The 10460-nt window shown below is 36.6% G+C and overlaps 1 pseudogene; it reads right to left on the bottom strand.

Annotated features, from left to right (window-relative positions):
• Positions 1-7137: 7137 nt before the first annotated feature.
• Positions 7138-7497, bottom strand: LOC114044029 (annotated as a pseudogene).
• Between the last annotated feature and the right edge of the window lie 2963 nt (positions 7498-10460).

Below are 10460 nucleotides of genomic sequence, written 5' to 3'. Positions count from 1 at the left end.
AAAAAAAAAGAGTATACATATGACCAAAAAATTACAAGCAGTAAAACATCAATAAATCAGAGTATTCAGGAGTGAATTTCCTGCTTAACCAAGAATTAACCAGGAAAAAATATTGTCTTGACTCTTACTGTTGCAGGTCCTATCTAATGGAAAATGCTTTGAGCATAGCCATAGTGTCATTACATGTATAAAGTAATAGTTTTTGATTAGGCTTATCACCAAAATGTTAGTTACCAGGTGATAATTTTCTTTGATGACAGCAATTCACTAAACCATTGGCTGACTCTTGGAAGGATTAATCTGAAACAATGGAGAGCTTATGTTGATGTAAAATTTTTGAAATATCAAATTACCTTTTTAAGCCACATTTTACCATAAATAATGAGTAACATTTGTACATATATGCCATATGTGTGTGCTTGTGCAAGAGGCTTTATGGAATAACTGGGATGAGCAAAGTCTTAGGATCATAGATTTAGGATTAGAAGAGAACTCAGAAGTCACCAAGTTTAACTCTTCTCCCTCCCCATTTTTAGATGAGACACAAAGAGGTTTACAGTCATGTACAGGGCCAAAGAGATGTCTGAGTTAGGATTCAAACCCAGGTCCTTTGACTCTAGTACTAGAGCTAGTGCTAGAACTCATGTATAGGCTCTATTGAACCTACCCCCATGCTGCTTCCTCTCCCAGTGCCTAAGGATGCCCCAGCTATTTCATTGAGACTGTTTCTCCATCAGCTGGCTATACAGGACTTGTTTTCATTCTACCCTACTTCTAAACCCTCTTATGGATTTTTACCCAACTTTCTTCATGACCTTTTCCTCTCTGAATCCCCAGGGCAATTTTACCATGATGAATAGAGAGTGGACCTTGGATTCAAGAAGACCCAACCTCATGTCTTACTTCTAACACTCAATGGCTGTATGATTCTAAACAAGTTACTTAACCTCTTGGTGTTCTAGGTAAATCTCTAGGACTACCAGTTGTAGTGAAGGTGATGGCCTGCATTGGTAGAGGGAGTTTTCTCATTTGACAGTTTCCCTTACCAATCATATCACAGATTCATTCTCAATCACAAAAGCCAGAGATCCCAAAGCATTCAGTTTTTAAATCAAATCATATGTTCTCCTTGAATCTTGGGGATAGACCAAGGATGCTAGAGGTTTGGCTAGGGTGTCTTGAGCTACATATAGGACACTAGCCATTTGACGAAGGAAGAAGGTATGCTATGTTTGAATTATAATTCAATTCTGTATCTGTAAAGGGAACTGGGAGTGGAGCACAGTTGTTGTTTAGAGAAGACCAAAAAACAAGCCTAAGAAATTGGAGCCAATGGAACATGGAAGGAACATTGGCTTTGGAATCTAAAGAACTGAGTTCATATTTTGGGTCTAATACTTGCAATCTGCATGATCTTAAGAAAGTCATTTATACTCTTTGGACATCATCTGTAAGTCAATAAAATGAAGAAATTGAAGAAAATCATTTCTGTAATTCCAACTTGACATCTTGTTATACTGGGCAATAAGCCAATCAATCATTCTGGAAATCTAGATGAATTTTCTACAGATCAGTGACTCCATTTGCATTTACCTGAATTCTATTGTCTGTGGACAATTCTGATATGTAAGTACTATATCCACCTACCAGTATAGTTGATGATTCTGTTCACTTGTGCTAACGTTGGGACCCAAACTCAACACCCCTCACATATACCCCTACCTAAAATCATCCCAGTCATTCCACCTAGAAGTCTGAAAATATCTTCACACCAAAAAAAATTCATATAGACCTGTGATTTCATCAGCATAAATGTCCCCTTTATAGCACTATTCCTATGACACTAACTATCCTCATGCAATATTATTTTTCTTAAAATTATGTTTGAGTAAAACTAATTACTAACATAGACTAGATATGACAGAATTCATTCTTGTGATTATGCTTTATCTACATTTTTCCTTCTACTTGTGAAAGATAAAGAAATGGAATACAAAATAATTTCAACTAAATGAGTTACCTAATGAAGTACCCACATGTAAAAAATACCAAAAGTAAATATTCTTGTAACACTTACAACTTATAAATATTTTTATAACTAGAGTGGGGAGATAGATGTCTAAACGTAACCTAATTAAAATTTTCATAGTATAATTTTAAGTCTATACCATATATAAAGTGAGTTAATAGTTAGGGAGAAGCTAAAATTCTATTTCTAACAGTTGGGGACTTGTATTGGTAACTATAGTAATTAAAAATCATTTAAAATCAGAATTTCAAGTTCAAGTAACAGTCTATTGGGTGAATGTTTGTGAAATAAAACTTTTCTCATTTAAGGTAGTACTGAAAGTATAAAAATCTGTAAAAATTGTCCATTGACACTGCAATGCCATCCTCCCACATCATTGACTTACTTTTAGTGGTTCAAAGACTTCTCTTAGGAAATATGCCAAGTCAAATGTGTTTAGATTTCTCATGAGTACTGTCTCTTCCACACAGATTTCTAGCTAATATCTGATTTTGGCAAAGACAAAATACTGAAGAGCTCTGTTTCTTTCAGCAGACCCAGCTACAAATAGAGAGCAAGGAATTGCACCAAAGGGAAAAGAGAGAAGATAAGCCTCACTAGAGTTTCAGGTTGCCTCTATCATATTAGCACTTACAATTGAACTGGATGTTGTAGTCCAGTTATTTTAAAGTGGTTTTTCCCTCTTGCCCAAATAAACAGAATGGCAAACCAGTGCCTCAGCAAGCATAAATGACCACAACTTCCCAATCAGGTAAGATATATAGGTATCTCTAATTCTATCTCTGGGGTCACTTTCAGAGAAATCTAATCATGCTTATAGTTAAATCACTACTAGGCCAGTTAGTTAAGCAAACTGACCCATTTTCCACTAATATTGGGAAAAACTCAAATGTAAACAACCCTGATTATTTTGAGTGGATTCAAATGATAAATATTGAATGAAACCAGGATCCCTCATACTCTGTCTCTGGAGCTTCTAGTTACTTTCCCAGGTTCAATGTAGAGTATTTAAATTACACAATTACATGATTCATTGCTCCATCCCCTGGTAGTGAAATGCTTGCTACTCATAGACAATGCAAGAATCATGACTCCAACAACAAAACATTTAATTACAATAACATAGAAAAGTAGCACAAGGAAAATAAATCAGCAATAAATAAATCAACACATCAGGGCCTAACCACCCAGTGACATCTCTCATGACAAGTGGTCAGAAGTGAGAATTCAGTTTCTCTAAAGATGTCTTGCCAGTAAGATCTATGTTCATTCCAGCTCTAGGCTGTCAATTCCCTCTGTATGGAGGTTATCTCCTGAGTTCCCATTCTCCAAAGTCTCCAGTAAACAAATATACTGAATTTAGGCTGTAGTGTCCATAATCTCCTCCTCATTCAAATATATGCCTTGGCATCTAACTGCTCTGGTTCACCCATAGAGGCTCAGAAATACCTCGGGTTTTGCTAGATATTGTGCCCAATAATCTCTCCATCTGGCTCCCTATCTGGTCACTTCCATCTCCACTTCTGGAAAGTTGGGCCTCCTGATCCAATTCCCTGAAGGTAGCTCATCTCACACTGTGTAGAAGCCAAATAGAGGAAGACAGTGTCATCAGTTATTGTCACCTCAGTAGTATCAACAAACATTTTTTCTCATCCTTACTACTTTTTATCCTTAATAATTATCCCAAGTTTCCTTCAAATTTCTTGGTTTGAGCACTCTGCTAAATGAGGCCAAGGATGTAGTCCCATAGGCAACAAGTACATCCAGAACACTACCTGGCATCTCAACACATACTATTGTTTACAAAGGAGGTAACACAAAAGAGTGCATGTGGATCATGGTCAATCCCTCACAAACATTTTTATAAAAAATTTGAAATCATGCTATAAACATAGTGAGCTATTCAAAACTTTTCCATAAATGAACAACATATTATTAGCATCTCCCAGCATTCCAAAGTTATTCATCTATATTATATAAACAGAAGTCCTTCTCTTGACACTTCAATATTCATGTTTCTTACATTCATTTTTCCATTTTTAAACATTTTTATTTAAAATTTGAGTTCCAAATTCTATCCCTTGCTCCCTTCCCCCCTTGAGATGGTAAGCAAAATAGGTCATACATGTGCAGTCATGCAAAACATTTTCATATTAGTCATTTTGTACAAGACGATTTGAATAAAAGAAAAAATGAAAGAAAGTAAAAAGTAGCATACTTCAGTGTGTATTCAAAAAATGTCAGTTCTTTCTCTGGAGGCAGATCATTATGTTTCATCATTAGTCCTTTGGGATTGTCTTGGATAATTGTATTGCTGATAATAGCTAAGTCATTCACAGTTATTGAACAATATTGCTGTTACTGTATACAATATTCTCCTGGTTCTGTTCATTTCACTATGCATCAATTCATGTAAATCTATCCAGGTTTTTCTTAGATCATCCTGCTTGTTATATCTTACAGCACAATAATATTCCATTATAGTTATATACCATATCTTGTTTACCTATTCCACAATTGATGAGCATCCTTTCAATTTCCAATACTTAGCATCCTTTCAATTTCCAATTCTTAGCCACCACAAAAAGAGCTGCTATAAACATTTTTGTACAAATAATTCCTTTTCCCTTTTATTGGATGTCTTTGGGTTATAGACCTAACAGTGGTATTACTGGATTAAAGGGTATGCACAGTTTTATAGTTCTTTGGGCATAGTTCCAAATTGTTCTCCAGAATGGTTGGATCAGTTCATAACTCCACAAACAGTGCATTAGTGTCCCAGTTTTCCCACATGCCTGCACCAACATCCAACATTTTCCTTTTTTGTAATATTAGTCAATCTGACAGATGTAAGGTAGAACCTCAGAGTTTTTCTACACTTAAATACCTACTATGTGCAAGGCACTGAGCTAGGAGCTGAGGGAGATTAAAAAAAGTTTAAGTAAAACATCATTCCTGCTATCAAAGACTTTGGAATCAATCAATCATTTAACAAGTATTTATTAATCTCAGTATATGACAAGAACTGGAGACACAAAAATAGAAATAAAACTGTCACCATCATCAAGGAACTTACATTGATCAGGGGAGTAAACATGTACTTTTTAAGGATAAGCATAGGAGCTGGATAGGAATTGGTATACATAAAAGTGTAAATAAAATACATACAAAAACAAATACACAGTCCTTTTGGAGTGAGAAGTAGTAGATAGAAGCAAGGGAATCAGGAAAGCAGTTATATTAATGGTAGTACTTGGGCTGAGTTTTAAAGGAAACTAGGGATCTTAAGAGGTCACCTAAGAGGTACGGAGGGAGTGTGTTTTAGGCATGAGGAATAACCAATGTGGAAGCATGAGAGAGGAAGATGGAATGCCATGTGTAAGTAATGTCAAGAAGGATATTTTGGTTGTACAGCAGAGTGATTGAAGGAGAACAATGTTTATTAAGGCCAGAAAAGTAAGCTGGGTCAGGTTGGTAGAGAATTTAGCAACATTGCTACCAGAACTAACTATATTTTTCAAAAAGAGTTTTTAAATGAGGTCATGTCTAAAAGTATTCACAGCTAACTTGTCAATGTGTTTAAAAAAAATAATTTTAAAAAGTTTCCTAGGTTTCCTTCTCTTAAACTATGACTGCTTTTATCTAAAATTGATTAATTACAATTGACTATTACATATCACATCTCTTACTTCTACCATATACTGGGACATTGAGACATCTAAAAGAATCTTTTTCTTTTTAGCCAACTAATTGGTTTGGGGAACTAGTTTGCTACCATGCTAAAAGAGAGTTTAGAATCTCTATTTTTTTTCCAGCCTGTTCTCTCACTGAGAATTGGTGACTGGGATTTTTATGTCCACTGCTGACATTTTATACTGCCTTGTGTTAAAATGCATTCATGGCCAGACAAACTCCACAATCCAGAGGAGAGAAACAACAGCTTCTAATAATATTCATGGCCAGCATTGACTGTAAGAATACTGACAAAATTGAACCCTGTGTTCTTACATAGGTTTACTTACCATTTCATCTGCTCATTGACAGAAATGCAGATACTTCATAAGCCCTGGTGGCCCAAATCTGAAGCCACCATAATGTTGTGGTGTTGATTTTCCTATAAATGGAGTCCAACGTGCCCACATTTCCCAGAATTTTCTCTTTATTCTTCTCATTCTACCCAAAGCAATGGAAGCAAAAATTCCTAGTAAATTGTCTCCAGCATCCAAGTAAAGACAGGCCTACTCTAACTCAGGGGATATACTAGACATAGAGTGCTTAAAGAATTTCAGGCCTTTTTTCCTGCATCAATCATTTTTTTAAAAAAAAATTATATTCTCCCTCCAGAAATGATAAACATTTTGCTGAAAATCACTTCCTAATAGACATGCCCTGTAACATTTCAAGAGAGAAATAATTCTCTCAAAAATATAGATATATTATGAATGGATAACAAACCTAGAACAGACCAATCTCCTCCCCATCATAAAAAGCAGCACCAGAACACTTAATTCTGTTCTCTTCTTCAAATACTAGTCAAAAGACATTGGCACTGGTGTTAAATTGTCCTGTGTTCCACATGTATGATTCACTTCTCCTGCAGCCAAAAGCACTGATGGGCAAATCAAGCAACAAGAGAAAAGAGTTACCAGCATGGCTGGGGAAAGGGTTGGAGGGTGAAAAGAATTATTTTTTTCATAAGTAGGCATTTATTATTTAAATTGAAGAACAGGTTATGAAGGAGGTGGGGGGGCACATTTATAACAGAGAATCCAAGGTTGAGCACTAGGGGAGAGGGAAGAAGGGAGGAGACAGGGAAAGAGCCTCTCCTCTGTGTCTGCTCTGCACAGGGTTGATCCTGATTTCTAAGCCTTGGTCCAGGGCTCACAATGAAGCACATGATAAGATGAGGTTCCAGGGGCTACAGGTTTAGAAAACATCAAGGGGTGACCAAAGTTACACAACCAACCAGAGGTGAAGGATTGGATTTGTCTAGGATCAGCAGCACTGCTTCCTTTCAGGAATTTAAGCATAGTGATAAGTCCCATCCCACTTGTTTCAGCTCTTATGAAACATTTTTGTAGTTAAAGTCTTTGTGCTAAAGAATTCTTTCATCGCCTCTCTAACTTTTTGTACTTTGCTTCTAGTTTCTTTGAATATGCATCCAACTTGTAAACTGCCTGTTCAAGAGCTGCTACTTGCTTCTCAATTAAAGTGATCTGATTCAGATAAGGCTGAAGTGCTGCAGATTTCTGGTTTAAGTCCTTTAGGTTTCCACTTATGTTTATTGCAATATCTTTCATTTCTAGATACTTCAAGCTAGTCAGTTTGTTCATATTTTCCAGAAGTTTCTAGTCTTCACTGGTGACTGTCAGCTCACCTGTCAGGTATGTGGCCATTTTGGAGAACATGTCCTCCCACAGCCCTGTGATGTCCACCTCAGCGGGCTCCGTGGCTTTCTCAGCCATCTCCACCACGGCATTGTCTAGGCCAGGGAAGGAAAGAAGGTGAAAGGATGGAAGGAAGGATGAGGATTTGAGAGGAAGTGGGGAGGGAGGGGAAGGGAGAGAGGAATGCAGGGGAGGGTAGGAGGGGAGAGGAGAAAAAGGGAAGGGTGAAGAGTAGACGAAGGAGGTAAGGAGAGGGAAAGCATTCTCAACAACTGAGCCAAAGCCTTTTTCAAATCCAATAGAGAAAATGGATTCACCCACTGAAACTTCTAAAATAAATATTAAAAGTCAACTCATCTGCCTTAGATGTTTATTTCAGAATTGCAAACTCTGTATAATGTTTGGATTTATTTCCCAGACGTTGTCCATTGATATTACACACCAGCTGCCTTTGGTTTGGGGGTGGGGAGAGGGAAGGCACACACATCTCCACTTGGAATAAAGCATGAATTGACAGGGTTTCAGCAGGTCAGACTTGGTTCCTGTTTGCTACTATTGATCCCTTGCTCCCCCGTGCAAGACAAGAAGTCAAACTAGCACTAAATTGCATATTCCCTGCACTTTCTATCATGCCATATTCTTTCACAGAATACAAATAAACTGCCTTCCTAGGCTAACGGCAGTCCTGCAGGAGAAGAACTGAGTTCTTGCAAATGAATTCAATTTCTATTGGCCGCAAAGGTGGTCAAAAGTCTTATCTTCTACTTGTATGGATTGATGCTGAGTGAAGTGAGCAGAACCAGGAGAACATTGTACACAGTAACAGCCATGTTGTGTGATGACTAACTTTGATAGACTTAGTTCTTCTCAGCAACGCAAGAATCTAAGACATCTCCAAAAATTGCATGATGGAAAATGCTATCCACGTCCAGAGAAAGAACTATGGAACTTGAACAAAAAAACAAAACAAAACAAAACAAAACAAACAAAAAAAAAAAACAACTCTTATCTTCTTTCAAAGCTACCTGCATCTTTTGTTTTTGTGTGTGATCAAAGTGAGATTAGTCTGAGCAACACAGAAAGAGCCTGACATAAAATATCATAGTGTTTTCTTTCCCCCTAAAAGACCATAGGTTTCTGGTCTGGAGCTAGGAGGGATTTCACAGTCCATCTAATTCAACTATTTCATTTGATAATTTCTTTAACTGTGAAATGAGATAGTTGACTTGGTTGACCCCTGCAGTGCCTTCCAGCTCTTGACTTAGGAACCTATGAATGCCAACTACTTTGCCTCATCTTATGGGAAACTGAAAGTGAGCCAGAATTCTCCAATAAGGATACCCTGATCAGAGTTCTTTTGAAATCATTCTTTTAAAAGATTTAAGAACTGATCAAAGCAATGATCAACTATGATTTCAGAGGACCAATGATAAAGAATGCTGCCCACCTCCTGACAGAAAGGAGATGGACTAAATATGCATATATTTCTGGATATGGTCAATGCAGTAATTTGTTTTGCTTAATTATACTTATCTATTACAACATACCCCCTCTCCCACCTTGCAGCTTCCTACCTTATGTGTTTTTGAAGAGAGGGAAGTAACAGGAATAGAAAATTAAGTTTAAAAGAAACATGAACTGATGCTAAGTGAAGTGAGCAGAATCAGGAAAACACTGTATACAGTGAGAACAACATTGTGCAATGACCAACTTTGTTAGACTTAGCTCTTCTCAGCAATGCAATTGTCTAAGACAATTCCATAAGACTCATGTTGGAAAATGCTATCCACATCCAGAGAAAGAACTGTGGAGTCTGAATACAGACTGAAGCATCATATTTTCACTTTTGTTGTTGTTGTTTTTTTCTTCATGGTTTTTCCTTTTTGTTCTCTTTCTTCTTTCACAACATGACAACATGACTAATGTGAACATATATTTAACATGATTGTGCATGTATAACCTATATCGGATTGCTTGCTGTCTTGGGGAGGGGTTATGAGAAAAGGAGAGAGGGAAGAAAGGGGGGAGAAAAATTTGGAACTCAAAATCCTATTAAAAATGAATGTTGAAAATTATCTTTACATGTAGTTGGAAAAATAAAATTCTACTTAAAAAAAAGAAAGAAAAGAAAATTAATTGAAAAAAAATTATAAAAGGGTAAACTGATGTACTCCTATTACAGGTTTTTTTTAATTCCCAATGTCAGGTCAATGAGAAAAGAGACATCCTTAAACACTGTTGGTAGAACTGTGAATTGATCTTTTTCAAAAACAGTATTAAGCTAAACTTCTTGGAAAAAAGTTGAGACAAATGAAGCCACTCGCTTAGTGTCAGATCAAGAAATTATCAGAGGTAGGATTTGAAACCTGCAAATTTGACATTTCCTGCCCCATGCCAATGAAATCATAATTACAAGACAGAAAAAATATAATATATCTTTATTAATTATTATTTCCCCATGTCCTTTAAAGAGTTCTTTGTGTTATTCTACACTGCAATTGAACTAGGAATTAGTAGTTTTAGGAATACCAAGGAAGGTTTCTACAACCTCAAGCTATGTGGATCTTCTATTCTAGACTTCAGAAGTAACTAGCCTTTGATATGAGGCAATCATTCAATTAATAAACATTTATTAAGTGCCTCCTGTGTGCTAGGTACTGGACCAGAAAGAGACCTAGAAAGGGGATGAGTGAAGAGTAGTAAAGAAACCATAAAATTAAGGGTATGGACTACATGATCTCTAGGGTTCCTTTCAGGGTTAATATTAAATCAATTAATTATTTGTATTACTGTGGGTGCATAAATGAGTTTTTTCAAATGAGGAAATTGTGGTCTTAAATGCTTTAGGAAATTGTCCAAGGTCACTCAGAGCTAATGAGTCAAAGAGTTAGGTTTAAAACTCAGGTAACCTAATTCTCAGTTCATGTCACCCTATTATATCCTATTGCCTGTCATATCCATGGGCAATTGCCCCTGGAGTTGAGGCAACTTATTATTCAGTTTCCAAGTGCACTGAGACTTTGAATTCAGTTGCTATCTCCAAA

This window comes from Vombatus ursinus, unplaced genomic scaffold, assembly GCF_900497805.2.
Source record: "Vombatus ursinus unplaced genomic scaffold, bare-nosed wombat genome assembly UNPS02014772.1, whole genome shotgun sequence".
Taxonomy (NCBI): Eukaryota; Metazoa; Chordata; class Mammalia; order Diprotodontia; family Vombatidae; genus Vombatus; species Vombatus ursinus.
The sequence above is the reverse complement of the archived record's forward strand: the minus strand, read 5'-3'. Positions and strand labels throughout refer to the sequence as shown.